Source organism: Oryctolagus cuniculus, chromosome 15 (assembly GCF_051225735.1).
Source record: "Oryctolagus cuniculus isolate XC-2025 breed Fujian yellow rabbit chromosome 15, ASM5122573v1, whole genome shotgun sequence".
In the NCBI taxonomy this organism is placed as follows: Eukaryota; Metazoa; Chordata; class Mammalia; order Lagomorpha; family Leporidae; genus Oryctolagus; species Oryctolagus cuniculus.
In genome coordinates, this window is record NC_142881.1 from 19,883,727 (window position 1) to 19,910,770 (window position 27,044).

The window sequence follows — 27,044 nt, forward strand, 5'->3', positions numbered from 1 at the left end:
TAAATAAATCTTTTAAAAAAGAGAGAGAAAAAGAAAAACCGCAAATCTTCTAAAGAAAAAATATGTGTTCTTGGGGTTAATGGTATATAAGACTATTAAGAAACATTAGGGGGCCAGCACCGTGGCTCCGTAGGCTAATCATCCACCTGCGATACCGGCATCCCATATGGGCACTGGCTCTAGTCCCAGCTGCCCCTCTTCCAATCCAGCTCTCTGCTGTGGCCCGGGAAAGCAGTGGAGGATAGCCCTAGTGCTTGGGCCTCTGCACCTGCATGGGAGACTGGGAAGAAGCACCTGGCTTCGGATGGGCGCAGCTTCAGCCATTGCGGCCATTTAGGGAGTGAGCCAATGGAAGGAAGACCTTTCTCTCTGTCTCTCCTTCTCACTGTCTGTAACTCTACCTCTCAAATAAATAAATAAAATCTTAAAAAAACACACTAGCATATATATCTAACCATTACCCACTATTTATAAATCATCCTGCACTAATATTCAAATAAAGTTCAAAACAAATCCTAAATTTTCAAGATCAAACCACCAAAGAAATTTGAGACATAAATTTTCAACACATTTCCTAGTTAATGCACCTAAAAATGCAAAGGGCCAGGGAGAAACAATAGGTGGAAAGGAAAGAAAGGCCAAATTATATTTTATTGGAAAAAGTAAAACTTCTGCCAAAAGATGAATAATTCTTAACTATTGTTTATTCCTAACCATTGTTGGACCTGTGCTGGCATCCCTCTGAGGCTCAAAACTCTATCAAAAATGCTGAGTAAGCTTTGATTAACCGTCACTTGCCAAAAAGGGTAAGTCCATCTTTTAAGATTCTCTGCTTTTTAAAATAATATTTCTTATTCTATTTGAAAGGCAAAGAGACAGAGACAAAGAGAAAGAGATCTTGTATTTGCTGGTTCACTCCCCAAACGCCCACAACAGCGGGGGTTCGTCTAGACCACCAGGAGCTTACAACACCATCTGGGTCTCCCACATGGGCGGCAGTGACCTAATTCTTTGAGCCATCACCTGCTGCTTCTCAGGGTGCATCTTAACAGGAAGCTGGGATCAGAACTCAAATCTGGGACGTGGGCATCCCATGCAACATCTTAATGGCTGCACTGGATTCCTGCCCAAGACAGGTCCACTCTGCAAATCAGGAGTATTTTCCATGCTCAATCTAAAAAATCCTAGGTAGAAGCAGAATATAGTTCTTACGCCATTTCCAAAGAAGTTTCTCTAATATTAGAGGACCACCATTTAAAAATTGGTTTAAATTAAAACACTAACCAGAATTACTTTAAGCTAATGCTTAAAAAAACGCATTTTTTCTATTCATTCAAATATTATTACTAAGGACTGCTGACTACAATTTATAAATGAAAGGAATTTTATTAAAACAAACTCGAAGGCCAAATAAAATTCATAGACTTATAGGCAAATTCCTATTAACTATCAGGAGTAAATTCATCTACCTAAGAATATTCCTTTAGATGAAAAATTAAAAGTTATCAAGAAAAATAAAAAAAAAACCACCAATATCTTTTTTTCTAAGCACAGCAGATCAGAATTTCTTAAACGACTATTCTCTACATTGCTAACAAAATACTCAACAGAGCAAGAACAACTTCCAATATATCATAAATTCAATAAAATAGTTACGGATCACTTCCTGTTTAATAAACTCTTGTTATCTCTATCTCAGTTACTTTGCAGCTTTCAAATAAGTCAAACTTGTATAACTGCCTTTTTAGACATGTATGTTTACATACATGTAAACATTTATGTAAAAATGTAAAGATGTGGCCGGTGCCGTGGCTCAGTTGACTCATCCTCCACCTGCAGTGCAGGCACCCCGGGTTCTAGTCCTGGTAGGGGTGCTGGATTCTGTCCCAGTTGTTCCTCTTCCAGTCCAGCTCTCTGCTGTGGCCCGGGGAAGGCAGTGAAGGATGGCTCAGGTGCTTGGGCCCTGCACCCGCACGGGTGTGTCAGTGGGGGGAACCTTTCTCTTTTTTTTTTTTTGACAGGCAGAGGTAGAGAGAGGAAGAGAGACAGAGAGAAAGGTCTTCACCCCTCAACTGGGTCTAGAACCTGGAGTGCCGGTGCTGCAGGCAGAGGGTTAGACAAGTAAGCCACAGCGCCGGCCCTCTCTCTCACTGTCTAACTCTGCCTGTCAAAAAAAAAAAAAAAAAAAAAAAAAGTAAAGATGTATGAGAGTACTTCCAAAAGTTCATAGAAAATGGAATTAAAAAATGTGCTATTAAAAATTTTTTTTGAAATTCATGCATATGGGGCCTGTGCTGTGATGTAGCGGCTAAAAGCTATCGCCTGCAGTGCCGGCATCCCATATGGGTGCCAGTTTGAGTCCCAGCTGCTCCACTTGTGATCCAGCTCTCTGCTATGGCCTGGGAAAGCAGTGGAGGATGGCCCAAGTCCTTAGGGCCCTGCACACATGTGGGAGACCGGGAAGAAACTCCTGGCTCCTGGCTTTGGATCAGTGCAGATGCAGTCATTGCGGCCAATTGTGGAGTGAACCAGCCGATGGAAGACACATTCTCTCTCTCTCTGTCTCTCCTACTCTTTCTCTGTAACTCTGACTCTCAAATAAATAAATAAATCTTAAAAAAAATCCATGCATACAAAAGGTCTTCAAAAATTCTGTGAAAACCATGTTTTAGAAAAATAATGTGCATGGGCTTTAAAAATTTGTTACACCAAAACAAAATAACTTTTAATTCCATTTTCTATGAATTTTACGAAGTACTGTCAAATATATGTATATATTATACACTTATACCTTAAACTCACATTTTTTTTATTATTAAGAGGCACAGAGCAAAAGAGACAGATGGACAGACAGATGTGGTGGTTCACTTCTTGAATGCCTACAATGGCCAAGGTTAGGCCAGGCAGAAGCCAGGAATTGGGAACTCAGTGGCTAGTTCTCCCACATGGGGGACAAGGACCAAGCTACTTGAGCCATCACCTGCTGCCTCCAAGGACTGGGTAAGTTGGAAGCTGCAACTGGGAGCCAAAACCAAGACCCAAACTCTGGTACTCTGATACAGGGTTCAGACACTTTAACCACTAGGCCAATGCCCATAACGTAAGAATGACTCCAGACGAATACACATAAGGACCAACTGGCCGGCTCAATAACAGTCTCTAAACAGCATTTATGGAAATTCACAGCATCTTGTGTTTTCCTTTGTTTAAACAGGGAAGACTTTTACTTTTGATTTGGTCTTCCATCCACTGGTTTACTCCTCAAATGGCTGCAACAGCTGGAGCTGGGCCAATCCAAAGCCAGGAACCTGGAGCTTCTTTCAGGTCTCCAGCGTGGGTGCAGGGGCCCTAGGACCTGGACCATCTTCTACTGCTTTCCCAGGCCATAGCAGAGAGCTGGATCAAAAGTGGAGCAGCCAGGACTCAAACTGGCACCCATATGGGATGCAGGCACTGCAGGCGGCAGCTTTACCTGCTCGACCACAGTGCCAGCCCCCTATGTTTTCTTAAAGCCATTAAATTCTAAACTAAGAGACATTAGCTTTCCAAAAAAGAGTAAGTCTTCCAAGGCCCAATCCAAGAACATTGTTCCAGCTGATCATGGAAACTTCCAGGAAAGACTATTTGTTTAGGGCCGGCGCTGTGGCGCAGCGGGTTAACGCCCTGGCCTGAAGCACCGCCAGCCCATATGGGCGCCGGTTCTGGTCCTGGCTGCTCCTCTTCCAATATAGCTCTCTGTCACGGCCTGGGAAAGCAGTAGGAGATGACCCAAGTCCTTGGGCCCCTGCACCTAGTGGGAGACCCAGAAGAAGCTCCTGGCTCCTGGCTTCGGATTGGTGCAGCTCCTGCCGTTGCGGCCATCTGGTGAGTGAATCAGCGGATGGAAGACCTCTCTGTCTTTATCTCTCTCTGTAACTCTGTCTTTCAAATAAATAAAACAAATCTTTAAAAAAAAGACTAGGCCAGTGCCGCAGCTCAATAGGCTAATCCTCCACCTAGCGGCGCTGGCACAGCAGGTTCTAGTCCCAGTCGGGGCGCCGGATTCTGTCCCGGTTGCCCCTCTTCCAGGCCAGCTCTCTGCTATGGCCGGGGAAGGCAGTGGAGGATGGCCCAAGTGCTTGGGCCCTGCACCCCATGGGAGACCAGGAGAAGCACCTGGCTCCTGCCTTCGGATCAGTGCAGTGCACCGGCTGCAGCGCACTGGCTGCGGCGGCCATTGTGGGGTGAACCCACGGAAAAGGAAGACCTTTCTCTCTGTCTCTCTCTCTCACTGTCCACTCTGCCTATTAAAAAAAAAAAAAAAAAAAAAGAAAGACTATTTGTTTAAAAAATTCCACAAGCTTTTTAATGATTACAAATTAAATAGCTATTAGAATAAACCAAGTTACAAAAAATGAAAAGCAAAATAGGATTAACAAACTGCAGATGAAAGTCACAGAGGAGTCTACTCCAGATGCCGGTGCAAATTTAATAAGATGTTAATATCAGATAATACCACTACATAGAAGGAACAGGTGAGAACACATCAAAGGTGTTCTACATAAAGTCCAAATATTTTGAAGAAAATTTTTATAATCACAAAAAATATCTTGTCGTAGTTTCTATGGTATTTATAGTAAAATTTTAAGTGACAATGGAGTTTCCTGTTCTGCTGTACCAATTCAAATACAGAAAAGAATGTACCTTTACTTGTAAACCATACACTCAAGAGGCTTCTTCCCTTGGTACAACTCCAGCAGAGGTTCCGTTATGTAGCACAGTCACCCCGTATTTCCTAAGTGGGTCATATTACCTAGAAAATCCTATGGGAACAAACTGTTCTCTCTGGAGCAGGAATGGAGAACAAAACTAGTTTCTTTGGAAAGCAAAGATATTTTCAAGGTAGCAAATATCTCACTATGTGCCATCCTAAAGTATTTTCTATCAAGCAACAGGTTTCATGGGAGAAAAAAAAAAGTACAGCTATTTATTTGTATGGGCATTCAGCTTTTCTGTCTTCATCTACAAAAGGCGCAAATATGGCCTACATCGAAATGTTCCTTGCTAACTGAGTAACTGTTACATGGCTGTCAGATACAAGGATTAACAGTTACAGTCTCTGTCTTCAAGTAATGTGCAGGATCTAGAAAGGATATAAATGATCCAGAAAGGAGAGAAACCACAGTATAGTGTCAGTAAAAAGTCATGTAAGTGACACAGTGAGTCTCAGGAATTTAAAGGAGAAATCACTTTGGATAATTAGAAAAGGCTTTATGAAAAATACATATTTTAACTATGCCTTGAAGGTGTTGTAAAAAAGCTCTAGTCTGGAAATTAGAAAACCTAAAGTTCTTGTTCCAGCTTTGTTATTACCAGTTCTGTGGAGCACGTAACACAGAAGGACTTAGCTTTGAGTACTAGATTATTTGATGTTCTAATGCCATTTTTTTAAAAAAAAGTTTATTTAGTTTTAAAAGCCTTATTTATTTATTTATTTATTTGAAAGCGTTTCACAGAGAGAGGAGAGGCAGAGAGAGAGAGAGAGAGAGAGAGGTCTTCCATCTGATGGTTCACTCCCCAACTGGCTGTAACGGCCGGAGCTGTGCCAATCCGAAGCCAGGAGCCAAGAGCTTCCTCTGGGTCTCCCACATGAGTGCAGGGTCTCAAGGACTTGGGCCATCTTCTACTGCTTTCCTAGGCCATAGCAGAAAGCTGGATTGGAAGAGGAGCAGCCGGAACTAGAACAAGTGCCCATGTGGGATGCTGGTGCCTCAGGCCAGAGTGTTAACCTGCTGTGCCACTGCGCCAGCCCCTATTTTTTTGTTTTAAGATTTATTTATTGGGGCCAGCGCCGCGGCTCAACAGGCTAATCCTCCGTCTAGCGGCGCCGGCACACCGGGTTCTAGTCCCGGTCGGGGCGCCGGATTCTGTCCCGGTTGCCCCCCTTCCAGGCCAGCTCTCTGCTGTGGCCTGGGAGTGCAGTGGAGGATGGCCCAAGTGCTTGGGCCCTGCACCCCATGGGAGACCAGGAGAAGCACCTGGCTCCTGCCTTCGGATTAGTGCGGTGCGCTGGCCACAGCGGCCATTGGAGGGTGAACCAACGGCAAAGGAAGACCTTTCTCTCTGTCTCTCTCTCTCTCTCTCACTGTCCACTCTGCCTGTCAAAAAAAAAAAAGATTTATTTATTTGAGAGGCAGAGTTACAGAGAGAGGGAGAGACAAAGGTCTTCTATCTGCTGGTTCACTCCCCAAATGGCCACAACAGCTGGAACTGAGCCAACCCCAAGCCAGGAACCAGGAGCATCCTCCAGGTCTCCCACGTGGGTGCAGGGGCCTAAGCACATGGGCCTTCTTCTACTGCTTTCCCAGGCCATAGCAGAGGGATGGATTGGGAAGTGGAGCAGCTAGGACTCAAACTGGTACCCATATGGGATGCCGGCGCTGCAGGCAGAGGCTTAGCCTACTACGCCACATCACCAGCTCCTCACTTACTATCTTTTAAAAATATTTAATAAATCCATAAGCTATATTTTCTTGCTACAAAAATTTTAAAAATAAAATCAACATCATAGTTTGCCTTTGAATCTCTTTTCTCCCAAATTATCAGTCTGACACATCTTTTTTGACCTTTCTCAATGCATTTACATACACAACTTTGTACACATGGAAATATACAATCTGTTATTTTGAACACAAATGAGATCATCCTGAAAACATTATTTTGTAATTTGCTTTTTAAATTTAACATGTCTTGGAATTCTCTCCATGAATATATACACAAACTTACACTATTCTTTTTATCTGCTACAAGGTACAATGTGTCATTTATTTAACTATTCTCTTATTGACAAAAATTCAGATTTCTTCTAATTTTTGGCTTTTATAACACTGGTTATTCTTGGTCATGTCTTTCTGTGCATGACTAGAAGTTCAAAAGGGGACACAGTATAGTCACTGAATCTGAGTCAAAGGTTTAAAGATAGAAAATATAGGGGAAGAAAAACAAGCTCAAACTAGAAATGCACATTTTCAGTAAAGTAAGAAATTAAGGGGCCGGCGCTGGGGCGCAGCGGGTTAACGCCTTGGCCTGAAGCGCCTGCATCCCATTTGGGCACCGGTTGGAGACCCGGCTGTTCCACTTCTGATCCAGCTCTCTGCTATGGCCTGGGAAAGCAGTGGAAGATGGCCCAAGTCCTTGGGCCCCTGCACCCACGTGGGAGACCCGGAAGAGGCTCCTGGCTCCTGGCTTCAGATTGACGCAGCCCCAGCACTTGCGGCCAACTGGGGAGTACCATTGGATGAAGGACCTCTCTCTCTCTTTCCCTGCCTCTACTCTCTCTGTATAACTCTGACTTTCAAATAAATATTAAAAAAAAAAAAAAACAAAGAAATTAAGAGTTACAATAACATACTGGTATCTTTAGAGCAGGAGATAGGAGGTACGAGTCCTTCCCATCAATTTAAAAGCTAGATCAGAGAGTAAAAAGTGGGATTTGGTACTTGAAAGCTTGGGATTTTTTTTTTTTTTAAGTAGAAGAAATCTTTTGTTTGTTTGCTTTAAAGAGCCAGCACTGGCAAGTTTTTTTTTTTTTTAATATTTTTTTTTTTACTTGAAAGTCAGAGTTACACAGAGAAAGGAGGAGAGGCAGAGAGTGAGAGACATCTTCCACCTGCTGGTTCACTCCCCAGATGGCTGTGCCGATCCAAAGCCAGGAGCCAGGAGCCTTTTCCAGGTCTCCCACGCAGGTGTAGGGGCCCAAGGAGTTGGGCCATCTTCTACTGTTTTCCTAGGCCATAGCAGAGAGCTGGACCGGAAGTGGAGCAGCTGCGACTCGAACCAGCGCCCATATGGATGTTGGCACTGTCGGCGGCAGCTTTACCCGCAACGCCACGAAGAAATCTTAAAAATCAGTCAATCGGGGGCTGGCATTGTGCAGAGGTTAAGCCTCCACCTGTTAACGCTGGCACCCCCTACTGGCACTGGTTTGAGTCCCAGCTGCTACATTTCCAATCCAGCTCCCTGCTAATGCATCTGGGAAAACAGTGGAATTTGGCTCAAGTGCATGAGCCCCTTGCATTGACATGGGAGACCGGTAAGAAGCTCTGGGCTCCTAGCTTCAGCCTGGCCCAGCCCTGGTCACCGGGGGCTAGTTGTGGAGTGAACCAGTGGATGGAAGCTTGCTTGCTTGCTTTCTCTCTCTCTCTCTCTCTCCTTCCCTCTCTGTAACTCTGCCTTTCAAATAAATAAAAAATAAATCTGTTTTTAAAAAATCAATCTTATTGCCTACTTACAGAACTAAAAGCCCTATCCATAGCTATAATGTAACTTTTGGTGACCCCTGACTTTGTGCTTCTGCCCCACACTGTTGGCAGGGTAAAAAAAATTGATAAAAGTCACTAAAAAAATAAAAAACAAAACTGCAATAGGGAGACAACAATAAGAAGTGAGAATGCTCAATCCATATGAGGTAGCAATTAAAAACCACACAAATCTGCAGTAGACCAGTCAGTACAGCTCTAATCTCCAGCTGTGGCCTGGAGTGCAGTGGAGGATGGCCCAAGTGCTTGGGCCCTGCACCTGCATGGGAGACCAAGAGAAGCACCTGGCTCCTGCCATCGGATCAGCGCGGTGCACCGGCCGCAGCGCACCGGCCACGGGGGCCATTGGAGGGTGAACCAACGGCAAAAGGAAGACCTTTCTCTCTGTCTCTCTCACTGTCCACTCTGCCTGTCAAAAATAAAAAAATAAAAAATAAAAAAAGGAAAGCAACTTTTATTATCTATATAGTAAGAACAAAGATTTCAAATATTGACCTGATTATTTACAAATATGTACATGAGCTAAACTGTCTTTCCTTGTTTTGAACAACAGCAGTGTGACTGCTATCGCATAGCCTATCTAGTGATCACAGGGGCAATGAGAGTGACTTGATCAGACGCAGCAATGCCTCCACTTACAAAGCATCCAGGAGTCACAATAATGACGTAGAGTTTAACCTGTTAACTTTCCTTACCAGTCAGTGATAAGTAGTTTTTCTAAAAGGACATGGTCCTGAATTTAAATTTTAGAATTTGTATCTATATTCATCTATATTTATGCATACACATATATGCAGCTTTGAGGAATGTGTGTATAGCATATTCACACAAACATATGCTGCTTAGGGCAACTTCTAGTTTTGTACAAGTATTTCCTGCTCATCAAAGTACATCACTATAAAATAAGACTTTATCATTATAACTACAGAACCATGCATGACAATTATCTTTAGATATTTTTTAAAGTACCACATTTTAAATGAAATGAGGTTTTAAGCTGACTTGTTCATCTATTCTTTCAATTGTGTGTATTGGGAGAGTTACAAATGTACATAGGTAATACATATGTATGTATGCATTTAAGGGAAAATGCTTCAAAGAGCAGAATAACAATTAACTTTCCAATACACCCATAAATACTGAACCTGGAGCATTTTTCTCCAAACTTTCACTCTCATTCTTATGTCAACGCATTACATATTCACAAAGCAGCATACACGGCCCCCCACCCCACCCCACTTTTTTTTTTTTTTAATTCGTGTTACCCTTTTTGACAACTGCACTCTTATGCCATGTTTATTATTAAAACATATCTTACTCTACTGGCTTTCCCCAAAACAACAACAAGCAAGGAAGTCATTTAGTTAGGAATTAAATTCCAACTTTTCTCGATTTGAAGATCATGTCATGTGTTTGTCCCAGAGCTGAATTAACTACTTTCTGAGCAAATCTGTCTCCAAGAACTGGTTAGGAAGTAATCAGATTGAGAAAACTCTGTTTTCATTACTGAATCCTTATTTATTTTATTTATTTATTTTTATTTATTTATTTTTTTGACAGGCAGAGTGGACAGTGAGAGAGAGAGACAGAGAGAAAGGTCTTCCTTTGCCGTTGGTTCACCCTCTAATAGCTGCCGCGGCCGGCGCGCTGCGGCCGGTGCACTGTGCTGATCCGAAGGCAGAAGCCAGGTGCTTCTCCTGGTCTCCCATGGGGTGCAGGGCCCAAGCACTTGGGCCATCCTCCACTGCACTCCCGGGCCACAGCAAAGAGCTGGCCTGGAAGAGGGGCAACCGGGGCAGAATCCGGCACCCCAACCAGGACTAGAACCCGGTGTGCCGGCGCCGCAGGTGGAGGATTAGCCTATTGAGCCGCAGCGCCGGCCTGAATCCTTACTTAGATCTGAGGTTTTTCACAAACAATACTCCTGGGACTATCAACTGACATTATTCACTAGATTAAGTAGAAAAAGATAAGCAAGTACAAATTAATTATTCTCTTCCCACAAAAACAGCTATAACATGTCAAAAGACTATCAACTTTTTCACTTTTAAAAAGATAAATGATGCAGGATCAGTATCGTGGTAAAACAGGTTAAGCTGCCCCTTGTAACTTCAGCATCCCAGATCACAGTGTGGTTCAAGTCCCAGCTGCTCCACTTCTGATTCAGCTCGCTGCCAATATGCCTTTGGGAAAACAGTAGAAGATGGCCTATGTACTTGGGAGACCTGGACGGGTTTCCAGTTCCTGGCTTCAGCCTATCCTAGCTCAGGCCACCCACAGCGGCCATTTGGGGAGTGAACCCAGCAAAGAAGATCTCTTTCTCTGCCATGGTCACTCTGCCTTTCAAATAAACAAATTGTAGGGAAATAAAGATAATTTCAAGGGGCTGACATGTGATGCGGTGGTTATATCCCCGCCTGGGACACCTGCATCCTTTACTGGAGTGCCAGTTCGTGTCCTGGCTGCTCCACTTCCAACCCAGCTCCCTAATGCACCTGGGAAAGGAGCACAAGACAGACCAAGCACGTGGGAGACTTGGACTGAGCTCTGAGTTCCCAGCTTCTGCCTGGGTCAGCCCTGGCTGTTGGGGGCATTTGGGGAGTGAACCATCATGTATAAGCTCTGTGTCTTTCTGCCTTTCGAATGAAATAAAAATTAATTTTAAAACATGTAAAAGATAAATGCAAGACACGAAGTTGCTCATCTAAAAAAGTGGACTTCTTACTGATGTACCTCTTGGCACACTTCAATGGCCAACATTTGTATCAGAACAGAAATTTATTTAAATGCAGAAGAGACTAGTTTAAGAAAAGGTCTTTGAACTGTGGTTACTATTATTCCAATATTTAACACACTATTTTCACTGTATTAATTTCTTACTATATACAGCAAACAGATTTAGTAAATTAGCATATTGCCCTAAAATCTAGAATTCTGCTGTATAATTATGAGCTTCAGTACTGAAGATACAGTTTTATGGATCAAACATTCATCAAAGTTGCACATAAAACAAATGCTTTTACATGACATCACCTAAAATATTTCAGGAAAATATATTAAACTCTTCCTTTTTCAAAAATTTGTAATTTAGTTTTGTAATTTTAGAGGAAATATTTTCTTAAACAGGTTAATTTCATTCACCGATAATGAATTCAGTGAATTTACATTCATTCATTCTTTTTTTTAAAGATCTGTTTATTTATTTATTTGAAAGTCAGAGTTACTCAGAGAGAGGAGAGGCAGAGAGAGAGAGGGAGGTCTTCCATCCGCTGGTTCACTCCCCAGATGACTGCAACAGCCAGAGCTGCACAATCTGAAGCCAGGAGCTTCTTCCAGGTCTCCCACGGGGTGCAGGTGCCCAAGGACTTGAGCCATCTTAGACTACTATCCCAGGCCATAGCAGAGAGCTGGATTGGAAGAGGAGCAGCCAGGTCTAGACCAGCACCCATATGGGATGCCGGCACTTCAGGCCAGGGTGTTAACCTGCTGCGCCACAGTGCCGGCCCCTACATTCATTCTTCACTGAGAATGATATTCAGCAATCACTTGGATAAAAAGCTACTATGTTTATTATAATATTCACTATGTCAGTTATTCAATGTCTGATGACTCCTAGACATCATTTTAGAATTTTAAGACCTCATAACCTCATCTCTTCCCATGCATCAGTTGTAGAATTGCTTTAAACTTCGGGAATTGGACAGCTGAAGTACTAAGAACACTTAGTTTCTAGAATGCAATCCTTGCTTCTGAGTCAGCCTCTGTCACTTTGCCATATATGCAGCCTGGATCAGGGAGTAGAAAGCTTAGTCTTAATGAGCTATTTCTGACAAAGGTCAATATAGAAACTGTGAATCTATCTAGACACAACTGCAATGACATCATTGCATAGACTGCATTTTAGGTGCGTAATTTTATCCTAGCTATACTTCCTCTATTAACCATAAATTTTATCTCCAAAACCTGCCCATCACTTCATCCCTCACATAACATTCAATTCTAACAGATGCCTATCTGAACTCTGACAGTTATTTTTAGTTGGTCTACAATTTTCAGCATTCCTCCCCAATAAAATATAGTAAAATATTCATCCACTTCTATACAAAAATAAATACACCAATTATGTTTGAATGTCTTCGTATTGCTTGATGTTAATTTATATCTTTAACTGAGTGTACAAATGAGTGTACCCCTCCTTTCCAAGACATATTACTGTTTTAGTGTCTACAGTTACCCCGCATAACTCAGTATTGTAACTGGACTCCTACTGTCTAAAAAAGTACAAAGAATATAATTATCTTCTTTCAGACTTTTACATGAATTAAAAATAAGGGTGTTAGTTTTCCACCTTTAGATTACAAAAGGGAAGTAACCATCATCTTCATTTGCCTAAGCAGCAGTACTGACACTGTCCTAGAAGCACTGGACAATACTGTTTCTACTTTCTTCAACAACTGTACTTTCTAATTTTGTTGTTAAAAGCATAATAAATTGTTATACTTTATTAAACCTTAAGTGAAACTGATAAAATTACTACATTCTATCAATATTTGGCCATTTAAAAAACGATGTATTTATTTGAAAGGCAGAGTTATGGGGCCAGGGAGAAAATCTTTCATCTGCTGGTTCACTCTCTGGACTGCCACAACAGCCAGGGCTGGGCCATTCCGAAGGCAAGAGCCAGGAGCTTCATCTGGGTCTCTCACACGACTTGGGCATCCTTCATTGCTTTCCCAGGCACATTAGCAGGGAGCTGGACTGGAAGTGGCACAGCTGGCCTGACCCAGTGACCATATGGGATGCTGGCACTACAGGCAACAGTTTAACTCACTGCACTATAGCACCAGCTCCAATATCTGGCCTTAATTTCGTTAAGTTGCACTGCTAATTAGAAGTTCTTAAAAACCTTTAAATATACTTTTGAATTTACTATCTTATTTATATAAATAGATGGCTAATCTTTCCTCACTATTGAATATTTACACTCCATTCAGTTTTATTTATTTAATTTTATTTGAAAGAGTTACAGAGAGAGAAGAGGCAGAAAGAGAAAGAGAGAGGTCTTCCATCCACTGGTTCACTCCCCAGATGGCCGCAATGGCTGGAGCTGGGCCGATCCGAAGCCAGGAGTCAGGAGCTTTCTCCAGGTCTCCCACGTGGGTGCAGGAGCCCAAGGATTTGCTCCATCTTCCACTGCTTTCCCAGGCCATAGCAGAGAGCTGAATGGGAAGTGGAGCAGCTGGGACATGAGCCAGCAACCATATGGGATGCTGGCACTGCAGGCGGCGGCTTTACCTGCTGTGCCACAGCATTCATTTTTGGCACCATATAAATTAGAAACTTATCTGTGGTTAGTTACATGTCTTCAGTAATTGTAAAGTGATAACTCATTTGTGCAGTATCATCAGCTAATGATGACATCAGTAAGTCTTTTTTTAAAATTAATTTATTTATTTGAAAGAGTTACACAGAGAGGAGAGGTAAAGAGAGAGAGAGAGAGAGAGAGAGAGAGAGAGAGAGAGAGAGAGAGAGGTCTTCCATCTGATGGTTCATTCCCCAATTGGCCACAATGGTGGGAGCTGCGCTGATATGAAGCCAGGAGCCAGGAGCTTCTTCCGGGTCTCCCACGCGGATGCAGGGGTCCAAGGACTTGGGCCATCTTCTCCTGCTTTCCCAGGCCATAGCAGAGAGCTGGATAGGAAGTGGAGCAGCTGGGACTTGAACTGGCACTGTATGGGATGCCGGCACTACAGGTGGTGGCTTTACCCACTACACCACAGCGCTGGCCCCATCGGTAGTCTTAAATGCTAAGTTATATGGTCAGTAGTCTTTTTAGGACCTTTCCTCCATCAGTGGTAACTGGCATGATGAATGGGTAACTACAAAGTTGGTAAGCAACCCTACTTTGCCATCATAGTGGATGTGATGTAGTAACTCCCTGTGATTTGCATTTTCATAGTGACTACTGATGTTGAGGCTTTTCATGTGCTTTTTGGACATTTGTGTATTTTCTTTGAGTACTCACCTATTCAGATTCTTTGCCCATTTTTAGATTGACTGATTTGTTTTCATTGTTTAGTTGTAAGAATTCCTTTATAGGGGATGCTGCTGTGGTCCAACAGGTTAAGCCACCCTCTGCAGCGCCTGTACCCCACGTAGGCAACGGTTTGTGTCCTAGCTGCTCCACTTCCCATCCAGCTTCCTGCTGAAAGCAGTGGGAGATGGTCCAAGTACTTGGGCCCCTGCTCCCATGTGGGAGACCCATAAAGTGTTCTTGGCTCCCAGTTTCAGCCTAGCCTAGCCCTGGCCATTGCAGCCATTTTGGGAGTAAACCAGTGGATGGAAGATAGAGAGATCTCTCTCTGTGTAACTCTGGCTTTCAAATAAATATATAAATCTTTTTTTTTAATCTTTTTTTAAAAAAAGAAAAGAAAAAATAAGTGGGGAAAAAAAGAATTTTTTGTATATTTTGAATTTAGCTCTCTTATTAGGTATGTTTTTGCAAATGTTTTCTTCCATTCTGCAGCCTTTTTTTCATATTTCTTCTTTTAAAAATTTTTACTTATTTGATAGGCAGAGTTAGAGAGTGAGAGACAGAGACAAAGAGAGGGAAGGGAAGAGTTCTTCTGTCTGCTGGTTCACTCCCCAAACGGCTGCAATGCGGGGGCTGGGCCAAACCAAAGCCAGGAGCTTCTTCCTGGTCTCCCAAGAGGGTGCGGGGGCCCAAGTACATGGGCCATCCTCTACTGCTTCCCCAGGCACATTATCAGGGAGCTGAATCAGAAGTGAAGCAGCTGGGACTCGAACCAGCACCCATATGGGAGGCTGGCACTGCAGGCGGTGGCTCAACATGCTATTCCACAACGCTGCCCCTTGAGGTGTCTTTTCACTTTCTTGATGATGTTTTTTGAAACGTGAATATTTTTAATTTTGATAAAGCCTAACACATTGGGGTTAGCACTGTGGCGAGGCAGGTAAAGCCACCACTTGCAGTGCTGGATCCCATATGGGCACTGGTTTGAGTCCTGGCTGCTCCACTTCTGATCGAGCTCCTGGCTATGATCTGGGAGGCAGGCCACATGGGAGACTGAGAGGAAGCTCCTGGCTCCCGACTGGCTCAGCTGCAGCCATTTCAGACATTTTGGGAATGAAGCAGTGGGTGGAAGACCTCTCGCTCTCTGTAACTCTGCCTTTCAAATAAATAAACCTTCTTTAAAAAAAAAAAAAACAAAAACCTAATGCATCTATTTTTTCTTTTTTAGTCATGCTTCTGCTATATATAAGAAATCACTGCCTAACTCAAAGTCACAAAAATTTGCTCTCATATCTTCTAAGAATTTTATAATTTTTTGGCTCTTAAATTCAGTTTCATGATTCCTTTTGTGTATGGTATAAGGTAGGGATCCAACTTCATTCTTCTATGTAGATATTCAATTTTATTAGCACTATTTGTTGAAAAGACCCTGAATTGTCTTGGGACCCTTATCAAAAATTAGCTAACCATAAATAAAAGGAATATTTCTGGATTCTTAGCTCTGTTCCACTGAGCTCTAAGTCTGCTCCTAGGCCAGTACCTACTCCTACTGTCCTGGTAACTGCAGCTTGGTAAGAAGTACAGATCCTCCAACGTTATTCTTTTCATGATTGTTCTGGCTATTCTGGTTACCTTGCACTTCCACATGAACTTCTGAATTAACTTCTGACAGAAATGTACCTGGAACTTTGATAGGGCTTGCACTGAATCTGTAGAACAATATGGGTGATTCTGCCATCTTTATAATATTAAATGCTGCAATCCATGAACATAGTCTTTCCATCTACTGAGGTCTTTTTAATTTAACAGTATTTTATAGTTCTCAGTTTACAAATCTTTTGTCGTCTTGGTTAAATTTATTGCTAGGTATTTTATTCTTTCGGATATAACTGCAGACAAATTGTTTTTTTAAATCCATGCTCACGTTGATTATTGCTGCTGTACAGAAACATTTGGATTCTGTCTCTCCATCTTGTATCTTGTAACTCTGATAAATTCGTGTTTGAGTTTTATTAGGTTTTACTTTATAATAGTTTTTCTATATATAAGATTGGTATCTGCAAATAGAAATGGCTTTATTTTTTCCAATCTGGATACCTTTTATTTGCTTTCCTTGCCTAACTGCCCTGGATAGAATCTCCAGTACAGTCTTGATGTGGAATCCATGTCTTATTCTTGATCTTAGGAGGAAGCACTCATCTTTCACTGTTACACATCGTATTAGCCGTGGGCTTGTAATTAGTACACTTTATTACTTTAAAATACCTTTACTGTAAGGTATTTTCATATTGAGGCATGCTAATACCTTTCATTTAAACAGTAAACCGCCGGCGCCGCGGCTCACTAGGCTAATCCTCCGCCTTGCAGTGCCGGCACACCGGGTTCTAGTCCCGGTCGGGGCGCCAGATTCTGTCCTGGTTGCCCCTCTTCCAGGCCAGCTCTCTGCTGTGGCCCGGGAGTGCAGTGGAGTGCTTGGGCCCTGCACCCGCATGGGAGACCAGGAGAAGCACCTGCCTTTGGATAGGTGCGGTGTGCTGGCCGCAACACATTAGCCATAGCGGCCACTTAGGGAGTGAACCACCGGCAAAAGGAAGACCTTTCTCTCTCTCTCTCACTGTCCACTCTGCCTGTAAAAATAAATAAATATATAAATAAATAAAAATAAACAGTAAACCAAGTCTAAGAGGAGATTTTCACTCCATTTTCTAGTATTATAGACCCAAACCCAAACTGTACTATTAATTTGGTTATAGTTATAGGTTAATTTCAAACCTACAATAAAGGTTTAGTTTCTCTAACACCTAACTTATCTTTGATGCAAGCAAATACCCTTATAGTACCATTAGGAGAAATAAGAGCTTCAATGAAAAGTCTGCTAGATCAATCTTGTTTTATCCTCTTAACAAGTGTACATGTTTTCTGGAATGTGCCCTCTGTATATAAAAGTATATTTTTTCCCAAAAGATTTATTTATTTGAAAATCAGAGTTACAGAGAGACAGAAAGAGAAAGAAATCTCTTTCATCCACTGGTTCACGCCCCAGACCAATGGCCAGGAGCCAGGATCTTCATCTGAGTCTCATGTGGGTTGCAGGGGCCCATTTGGGCCACTTTCCTCTACTTTTCCCAGGCCATTAGTAGAGAGCTGGATCAGAAGTGGAGCAGGCCGGCGCCGCGGCTCACTTGGCTAATCCTCCGCCTGCAGTGCTGGCATCCCGGGATCTAGTCCCGGTTGGGGCACCCGATTCTGTCTGGTTGCTCCTCTTCCAGTTCATCTCTCTGCTGTGGCCCAGGAAGGCAGTGGAGGATGGCTCAAGTGCTTAGGCCCTGCACCCGCACAGGAGACCAGGAGGAAGCATGTGGCTCCTGGCTCCTGGCTTCGTAGTAGCCATTTGGGAGGTGAACCAATGGAAGGAAGACCTCTCTCTCTCTCCTCTCTCTCTCTCTCTCTCTCTCTCTCTCTCTAACTCTGCCTGTTTAAAAAATAAAAAGTGGAGCAGACAAGACATGAACTGGGGCCCATTGGATGCTGGCAGCATTGCAGTGGTGGTTGTTTTACCCGCTAAGCCACAACACCTGCCCCTATATGTTCTTTTTAAACATACAAGTATCATACAAACACATACAAAAACATAACCAGTTAAGATAGGTTCCTCGCACCAAGAAATCCCAAGCAGTCAGATGATATACTAAGAAACTGTTCCCAAAGTTTTACTCTTATGTTCTGTTCCAAGATAAGGCAGACCAAAACAACCACTCTCCCAAAATATCTATGTCAAATGGGGACGTGGTAGATCATCTAGAAATAAATAATCATTATCACATCCAAACAGCTGGGATAAAATAATGAATACATCAAAAGTTCTAACACATGGGACAAGTATTTTGCCTAGCAGTGAAAATGCTATTTGAGACATCCACATCCCATATCCAAGTACTTAGGTTAGAGTTCTGGCTCTGCTCCTGATTGTACTTTCCTGCTGATGTGCACCCTGGGAGAGCAATCAAGTAGCTGGGTCCCTGCCACGCACGTGGAGATCAGGGGGGAGACCCTGGTTTCCAGCTTTGGACAGGCCCAGCCTGGCCCACTCAGTGAGAATTTCAGTGAATCAGTGGATGGGAGTGCTCACACTCTCTTTCTCTCACAATAAAAAATAAAGTCTAAAAAATTTAAATTCTAAGACACACCAAAACCAGATTTGAAGTAATTTATAGAATTCTAGTCCCCATATATATACATTTTCTGTATAAAAATGCTTACAATTTTTAAGTAATGGAATAAGGAAAAAATAAAGTTCTCACAAATCATAAATAACATCAGGTAACTGCTCCCTTTACAGAATTACCTGTCCTTGTCTCAGAACACTGTATGATACCCTAATGAACTGACAGAGGCGACAGCCTCTAAAATTGTTTCTAAGATACTAATCCTCTTCTCATAAGCAGGCTAAAGTTCTGCAAGGTAAAAATGCTTCAAGATGTTATCAATGTTTTCTCATCTAGATCTATTTACATTTTTTTTTTTTTTTTTTTGACAGGCAGAGTGGACAGTGAGAGAGAGAGACAGAGAGAGAAAGGTCTTCCTTTGCCGCTGGTTCACTCTCCAATGGCCGCCGCTGCAGCCGGCGCACCGCGCTGATCCTGGCAGGAGCCAGGAGCCAGGTGCTTTTCCTGGTCTCCCATGGGGTGCAGGGCCCAAGCACCTGGGCCATCCTCCACTGCACTCCCTGGCCATAGCAGAGAGCTGGCCTGGAAGAGGGGCAACCGGGACAGAATCCGGCGCCCCAACCGGGACTAGAACCCGGTGTGCCGGCGCCGCAAGGTGGAGGATTAGCCTATTGAGCCACGGCGCCGGCTTTGATCTATTTACATTTTAAGAATTAAATTTCCCATTTCCCTCCTATGGCATTATTATCAATATGTTCTTTGAACCTTCAAGAGTATTTTATATATTTTGTGACTTTTCACTTTATTATAATGATAATAGATGTTGCTGATTTTTTTTGACAGGCAGAGTTAGACAGTGAGAGAGAGAGAGACAGACAGAAAGGTCTTCCTTCCATTGGTTCATTCCAACGGCCGGCATGCTACACTGATCCGAAGCCAGGAGCCAGGTGCTTCCTCCTGGTCTCCCACGTGGGAGTAGGGGCCCAAGGAGTTGGATCCTCTTCGACTACTTTCCCAGGCCACAGCAGAGAGCTGGATGGGAAGAGGAGCAGCCGGGTCTCAAACCAGCGCCCATATGGGATGCTGGCGCTGCAGGCTGGGGCTTTAACCCGCTGTGCCACAGTGCCGGCCCCTCAAAAGTTTCAATAACAGCACTGTCAACAAAATAAAACCCACATTCCGGCCGGCGCCGCGGCTCACTAGGCTAATCCTCTGCCTAGCGGCACCGGCACACCAGGTTCTAGTCCTGGTCGGGGCGCTGGATTCTGTCCCGGTTGCCCCTCTTCCAGGCCAGCCCTCTGCTGTGGCCAGGGAGTGCAGTGGAGGATGGCCCAAGTGCTTGGGCCCTGCACCCCATGGGAGACCAGGAGAAGCACCTGGCTCCTGGCTCCTGCCATCGGATCAGCGCGGTGTGCCGGCCGCAGCGCGCCGGCCGCGGCGGCCATTGGAGGGTGAACCAACGGCAAAGGAAGACCTTTCTCTCTGTCTTTGTCTCTCACTGTCCACTCTGCCTGTCAAAAAATAAATAAATAAATAAATAAAAAAAATTTAAAAAAAATCCACATTCCTTCAAATTCAGTAATATACGACTAATCCCAAACCACTTTTCCATTCTCTAGCTAAGACGCAGCTATTCCACTCAATCTGGTCTACTCACTTTTTTCTGAACAGTTTATGATGCCATTTTCCCGCTTCCACAGTTCTACCCACATCAACTCTGTTCCTTATTATTTTCTTATATTCAAATTCTCTCTCTCCTTCACAGCTCAGCAAACATTTCTTTGGCTATGCAGAGTAGTAGTTTGACTATAACCCATAGAATTTTATATCATTATAGAGTATAACAAGTTTCACGGTTCTATATTTAAGTTTACTTGATGCAATGTACTTTGGTGTTTTCTATTTTATCATCTTTCTTTTACAAAGTGACTTAACGAAAATGATGGCATAACCCATGCATGTTTCAGCCTTTAATTTGAAGAACACCATTAGTGCATCTCCCTGGACATTTATGAGTCACTTAACTAGATTATAACATTCAAAGATGAAACCTATAAATACCAAATTATAACAATCTTAGTACGTTTAGGATAGGGTCAGTTATCATATTGTATATATCACAATGCCAAGTACAGTATTTTTTTTATTAGACAGTGAGAGAGATAAAGATCTTCCTTCTGTTGGTTCACCCTCCAAATGGCTGCCACAGCCAGCGCACTGCGCCGATCCGAAGCCAGGAGCCAGGTGCTTCCTCCTGGTCTCCCATGCGGGTGCAAGGGCCCAAGCACTTGGGCCATCCTCCACTGCACTCCCAGGCCACAGCAGAGAGCTGGACTGGAAGAGGAGCAACCAGGACTAGAACCTGAGGCCCATATGGGATGCCGGCGCTGCAGACAGAGGATTAACCAAGTGAGTCACGGCGCCGGCCTCAAGTACAGTATTTCTTAATCGTTACTGAAGAGAAAGACTGATATTAAACAGTTATAATATTCAAGATCAGATAAGGTCACGATTAGGATTGCTCTATGTTCATATCCATCTTATTTCAAGCTGTAGTTAATGGCAACCAAAAATGACCAGTTTTCAATGACACTCTGGCCCATACTTTCTGCCTTCTTACTTTATGGAATGATACAATAGCCTTTGAAAGTGGGGAAACTCCAGTTAAGAACTCCACAAATGGTAATTTTCACAGAAGCATGTGAAAGTACCTACATGGAGAACACGCCATTGCTGTTCCATTGGACGTCCTTCTCTTATCACAGTCATTTCTGCTTTGCCTGGGAAGGCACTGAGTCTAGGGTTCTCATTCGACCCTTCCAGTTTTATCAAAGTTGTATTATGGGTCAGGCTTTTCTTTCAGAGGCATCACAGCTATTTGGGACGAATGGCCTCTCCTGCAGTCAGTACTAAGTTTCTCGACCAGTTAAGTCCTGTTCAAGTTACGGACTCTATCAAAAGCATCATCAGCCATTTGAAAAAATGAAAAAGCAATGAAGTGACTAAGAATCTGTACTAAATAGTTTCTTCTCTGGTAAAGGACCCAACTCATAAGGTAGGCCAGTGGGAGAAGTAAACTCAATTCTTCAATCTCAAAGACTCATTAAACTGACCACTAAATTTAACTTGGCACAAGTTCAAGGAATGCAGATCATCTAAAGGAATTCTCCTTTTCCTCTATCTCTACCTTATTTGTTTTTAGTCTAGGAGGGACTGGGAGAAAACACAACAAATACTCTGAACCATTAGTACAACTAACATGCAGAAATCTGTCCCCAGGATCTAGGCAAGAAATAATATGAATTTCTCTAACAATCCTGAAAAATCGAATGCTCCCTAGTGAGATGTAGGCATCCTAGAGTAATTGCGGACACAGAGCAAACTACTCTGAGTATACAAGACCCCAGATCTCTGCCTTTAGGCTTTCCTCTGAGGTCTGAGAACATGAACTCCAACATTTACTTGTTATTGTCTCCTCAAACCCAGACCCCAGGCCTCCAACACTCTGAGGGCACTGCTTAAGGCAGCCAGCTGGAATTACTCTGCCATTCACTAATAAATAAAAATCACCTATTCTAATTCTCACTGCATGTGCCCCAGATTTACATGCAAGCAGATTTATATGCAAGATTTTAGAACCAATAAAAAAGAAAATAAGTGATTTCTGACATGAACATAGTATATATAAAATGGCAAAATTGCAAAAATATGAATTACTATAGGAAACTTTTTCAGAAAGATGAAACTGATTTACCTTTCTTATACGTTCTTCACACAAGAATGCACTCAAGGGCAAGTGAAACGTAAAGTAAAAATTCTTTTTCTTTTAAAGAACACCAAGGTTAACATTTTTTTAACACATCAAATAAAAATGGTGTGTTGGTTAAAAAAGACTATTAAATAGACCTGGGCAAGGGCCTAAAAATTATAATAATGATACAGGCTTAAGTTTTTTAAATATTCCAGTGCCATCCTCCTGCTATTCAGCTAAAACACCTGCTCATCTTTAAATCTTCTTGTGCCTACTAATATTTTGGGGTTTTGACAGATCACAAGCTGGTTTACTTTTCAGAAGTGGAGTACAGATGATTAAATTTGGTTTTTCCTTTGGGACTGACTCTGGCACACACTAAGAGTTTTACATTGATAAGAATCCCTTTTAAAAACGAATCTTGGAATCCTGTATCACCTTTCAGTGAGGCTTCAGAGAAAAGAGGGAAGGTGGAAAAGAAAAATCAAAAAGAGAAGGGAGAGAGGGCAAGGAGTACCTTGAAAATTAAGAATGTCTACTAGCCCTTCTGAGTTAATAAAGCCTATTGGCTTTTTCTAAGGCAATCAGAAGAAGAGGGGACCATGCCTTAAGTGAGGTATGGTAGGAAAAATGTCAGAAAGTATTAGACCTGAGTAGATAAAACAGGAACAGAAGACCTTCACTGGAGATGGCATACAACCCAGACATAAAAAGCATGCATGCTGCACCTGTGCCACATATACTAGATTAAACAACTTACAGGAAATATCAAAGTAATACTATAGGTGGCACATAGATCATTTTCTCTGTTTTTTTTTAAAGATTATTCATGAGTCAAATATTATATGCAGAATGCATTAAACAAAATTAACTGAAGGATTTTAAAAACTTCACTCAAATAGTCATTAAAAAGAGTTTTCACTCCAGTGTTATATGAAAGTTGTTGCCAGGTTTCCAATGAGGGTGTCTCAAGGACCACATTTAGATCAGTGAAATAATTACAAAAGCAATGTTTACTAGTAAGATACTCAAAAAGTAAGTGGAAAATGCATACTATGAAAAAACTATGCACGCATTTCAAAATACTTTTGCAATAAAATAATCTTTTTATTTCATTTTTTAGAGATTTATTTTACTTATTTGAAAGTCAGAGTTACAGAGAGACGGAGAGGCGGAGGTCTTCCATCTGCTGGTTCACTCTCCAGTTGGCCACGAGGGCCAGAGCTGCGCCAATCTGAAGTAGGAACCAGGAGCTTCTTCCGGGTCTCCCATGCAGCTCAGGGACCCTGGCACTTGGGCCATCTATCTTCTACTGTTTTCCCAGGCCATAGCAGAAAGCTGGATCAGGAGTGGAGCAGCCAGGACTCAAACCGGCATCCATATGGGATGCTGGCACTGCAGTCAGCAGCTTTACCTGCTTTGCCACAGCACTGTTCCCAAAATAAACTGATCTTTTAATTCTATTTTTTCAAGAACTTTCTGAAGTACCCTTGTATACGGCAACTGGGCCCAAAATATACTCCATGCTGTACTGTAAGGTTTTATTTGTAGAATCCTCAGGGCTGTCATTTCTTGAGCTTTTTGCTATGTGTAAACTAGCTAGATACTTCCTTTAACACACTATACCTTTAGTGTACCAAAAATATAAGGCAGAAAAGAGATTCTTCAGAGGATCTCAGCAAGAGAACAAGGAAAGGCCAGAAACACAGACAGACTTGTAGTTTATATTGTTTTTTAAATCAATATACTTTACATTAAAAAAATAAAATTTTAAAAAATAGAGGATCTGGGACTGGTGCTGTGGCACAGTGGGTTAAAGCCCTGGCCTGAAGCTCTGGCATCCCATATGGGCGCCGGTTCTAGTCCCAGCTGCTCCTCTTCTGATCCAGCTCTCTGCTGTGGCCTGGGAAAGCAGTAGAAGATGGCCCAGGTCCTTGGGCCCCTGCACCCATGTGGGAGACGTGGAAGAAGCTCCTGGCTCCTGGCTTCGGATCGGCGCAGCTCGGGCCATTGCAGCCATCTGAGGAGTGAGCCAGCGGATGGAAGACCTCTCTCTCTGTCTTTACCTCTCTCTGTAACTCTGTCTTTCAAATAAATAAAATAAATCTTAAACAAAAAAAAATAGAGGATCTCCTGCTGAACTGTTTGCCACAAACTAGCAAAATTCTTTTGACTGGACCACTAAACTTTAAGCTCTAGTTTTATACTTCAACCAATATTAAAGTCATCATCTACTGTACATGTGTCAAATGCTAGGCACTGAGGATACAAAACTGAACATAATACAATCCTTGCCTTTAAGGTAATCATAGTCATTTGTCAGAAAGAGATACATAAACAAATAATTCAATGCTACCTATCAGTCTTACACCAGCAGAGATGAACAGAACATTGTACAAATGTGGGGAGCAACTCGGACTAGACTAAGTTACTGGAATTAAGACTTATTCTATGCATCTGCTCTCCCACAATATGGCGCTGGGAGAGGAGAAAACAGCTTCTACACAGCTGCCTCCAGTTCAGCCAATAAACTGTAGGACTTGCTCCTGATTGGAGGAGAGCAGCGTACTCGGCGTGTGGGCAGCCGAGTTAGGATTGGCGGAGGAGGACTATAAAGGAGGAGAGAGACGGCATGCACCAGGAACATCTAAGGGGAACATCTAAGGGGAACACCTGTGCAGCCCCCAGAGAGCCGGCCGGCAGTGTGCCGCTCCCCCGCGGAAGTGGGGAATGTGGCAGGGGGAACCGCCCTTCCACGGAGGTGGAAGGGACGGCAGCCAACCCGGGAAGAACCAGCAGCAAACCCGGAGAGGGCCGAGCAGACAAAAGAACAGCGCAGGGTCCTGTGTCGTTCCTCCACGAAGAGGGGGAGTGACATAATGGTGCCGTGACTCAGATATGAAGCCTAGGCAGGGTTTAGTGTCGTTCCTCCATGAAGAGGGGGAGCGACATACAAAGTGGTTAGTTAAGCTGAACTAGGCAACACCTTTTCAAAAGGATTTGACAAATAAACTGATCTGCAATGAGGCAGGCAGGCTGTAATATCCCTTTAATTAAAAAAAAAGGCTTGACAAAAAATTGATGGTCATGAGATCTAATCTCTGTCAAAAGTGGCTGGTGCAGACAATCCCTGTTTGTTGTTATTAAACTAATCTCTGTGCAAAAATGAGAATATTTTACTCTTATAATTCTTGTGTTCTCTCCCAGACTTGTCCTCCTCCTACATTCCTTTCTTCAGTCAATGGCTATACCATCTAAAACTGTCTACAGTCACCTAACCACTGAGCTGTCCTGACTAGACTCCATTCTCTATTTTGTTTGCCTGTATCACTGTGGTCACATTATCTCTTACCGGTATTGCTACAAAGCCTTTCCAAAGGGGCCTTCGTGCCTCTGGTACTCCTTCACTGAACCAACCAATTATCTGGCAGGCAGATTATTTACATAGGAAATACAAGGTTGTGTAAGATAGTTTCTGTCACTAAGAAACTCAAAGCTTCACAGGGGAGACGGATATGTGACTATATCTGTATATATATATAGGGGCCAGCACTGTGGTACAGCAGCTTAAGCTGCCCCTCGTGGTAACAGCATCCATATCAAAGGACCAGATGGAGGCCCATCTGCTCCACTTGTGATTCAGCTTCCTGCGAACGTGCCTGGGAAGGCAGAAGATGGCCCAAGGACCATATTCAGACAGGTGAATCTGAAGTGATCTTTCCAAAACACAAATATGATCATATGGCAACCCATCTTAGCATCACTCAATTGCTGCTGCTTCCTATTGCTCTCGGGAAAAGCACTCTTCAACACGGGTGACAAGCCTCTTCAACATCTGGTCTGCCTTACCTCATGCTCTAGCCTTTTGTTTTCACACTGAACCCCTTGCAGTTTCCTTAACATACAGTGCTCATTCCTCTGCAGACCCTTTCAAGATAACCTTCAAAGGGAAATCAGGTGACCCTCCCCAATGATCTTTCAGCGCCTTCTGCTTATCCATTACCATATTTATCATATTATCCAGTTTTTTTTTTAAAGATTTATTTACTTGAAAGGCAGAGAGTCAGAAAGAGAGAAACTGATCTGCTATCTGCTGGTTTACTTTCCAAGTGGTTGCAACAGCCAGGACTGGGCCAGGCCAAAGCCAGGAGCCAGGAATGCCACTCTGGTCTCCCACATGGCTTGCTTCTTCTTCTTCTTCTTTTTTTTTTTTTTTTTTAGATTTATTTATTTATTTGAAAGGCAGAGTTACAGGGAGAAGAGAAAGAGAGAGCTCTTCCATCATTGGTTCACTCCCGAAATGGCCACAACAGCTGGAGCTGGGTCTATCCCTAGCTAGGAGCCAGGAACTTCCTCCAGGTCACCCACGTGGGTGTAGGGGCCCAAGCACTTGGGCCATCTTCTACTATTTTCCCAGTGGATCGGAAGTGGAACAGTCAGGACTCAACTAGCGCCCATATGGATGCCAGCATTGCAGGTGGCAGCTTTACCCACTAGGCTTCAGTGCCAGCCCCTATATGGCTTTTGTAATTCCTTCACATCTAAATCTGGTCCTTGGGCCATCTTACACTGCCTTCCCAGGTGCATCACCAGGAAGCTGAATGAAAAGCAGAGCAGACAGGACTACAACCAGCACCCTGTCATGAGAAGGAGTTTAGCCCATTGTGCCACAATGCCTGACCCTGTGCAGTATTTGAATTACCTATCTATGAAGCTTTGAGTTCCTTAATGACAGAATCTACTCATATTTCCTATGTAAATATTCTGCCTACCAGACACTGACATATAATTCATAC

The 27,044-nt window shown here is 42.9% G+C and overlaps 1 protein-coding gene across 5 annotated transcripts in view; it reads right to left on the bottom strand.

The window, feature by feature from the left end:
* The window catches only part of MXI1 (MAX interactor 1, dimerization protein), a 90,949-nt gene that overhangs the window by 23,801 nt on the left and 40,104 nt on the right, over positions 1 to 27,044 (bottom strand). The gene's annotated exons all lie outside the window — the stretch shown is intronic.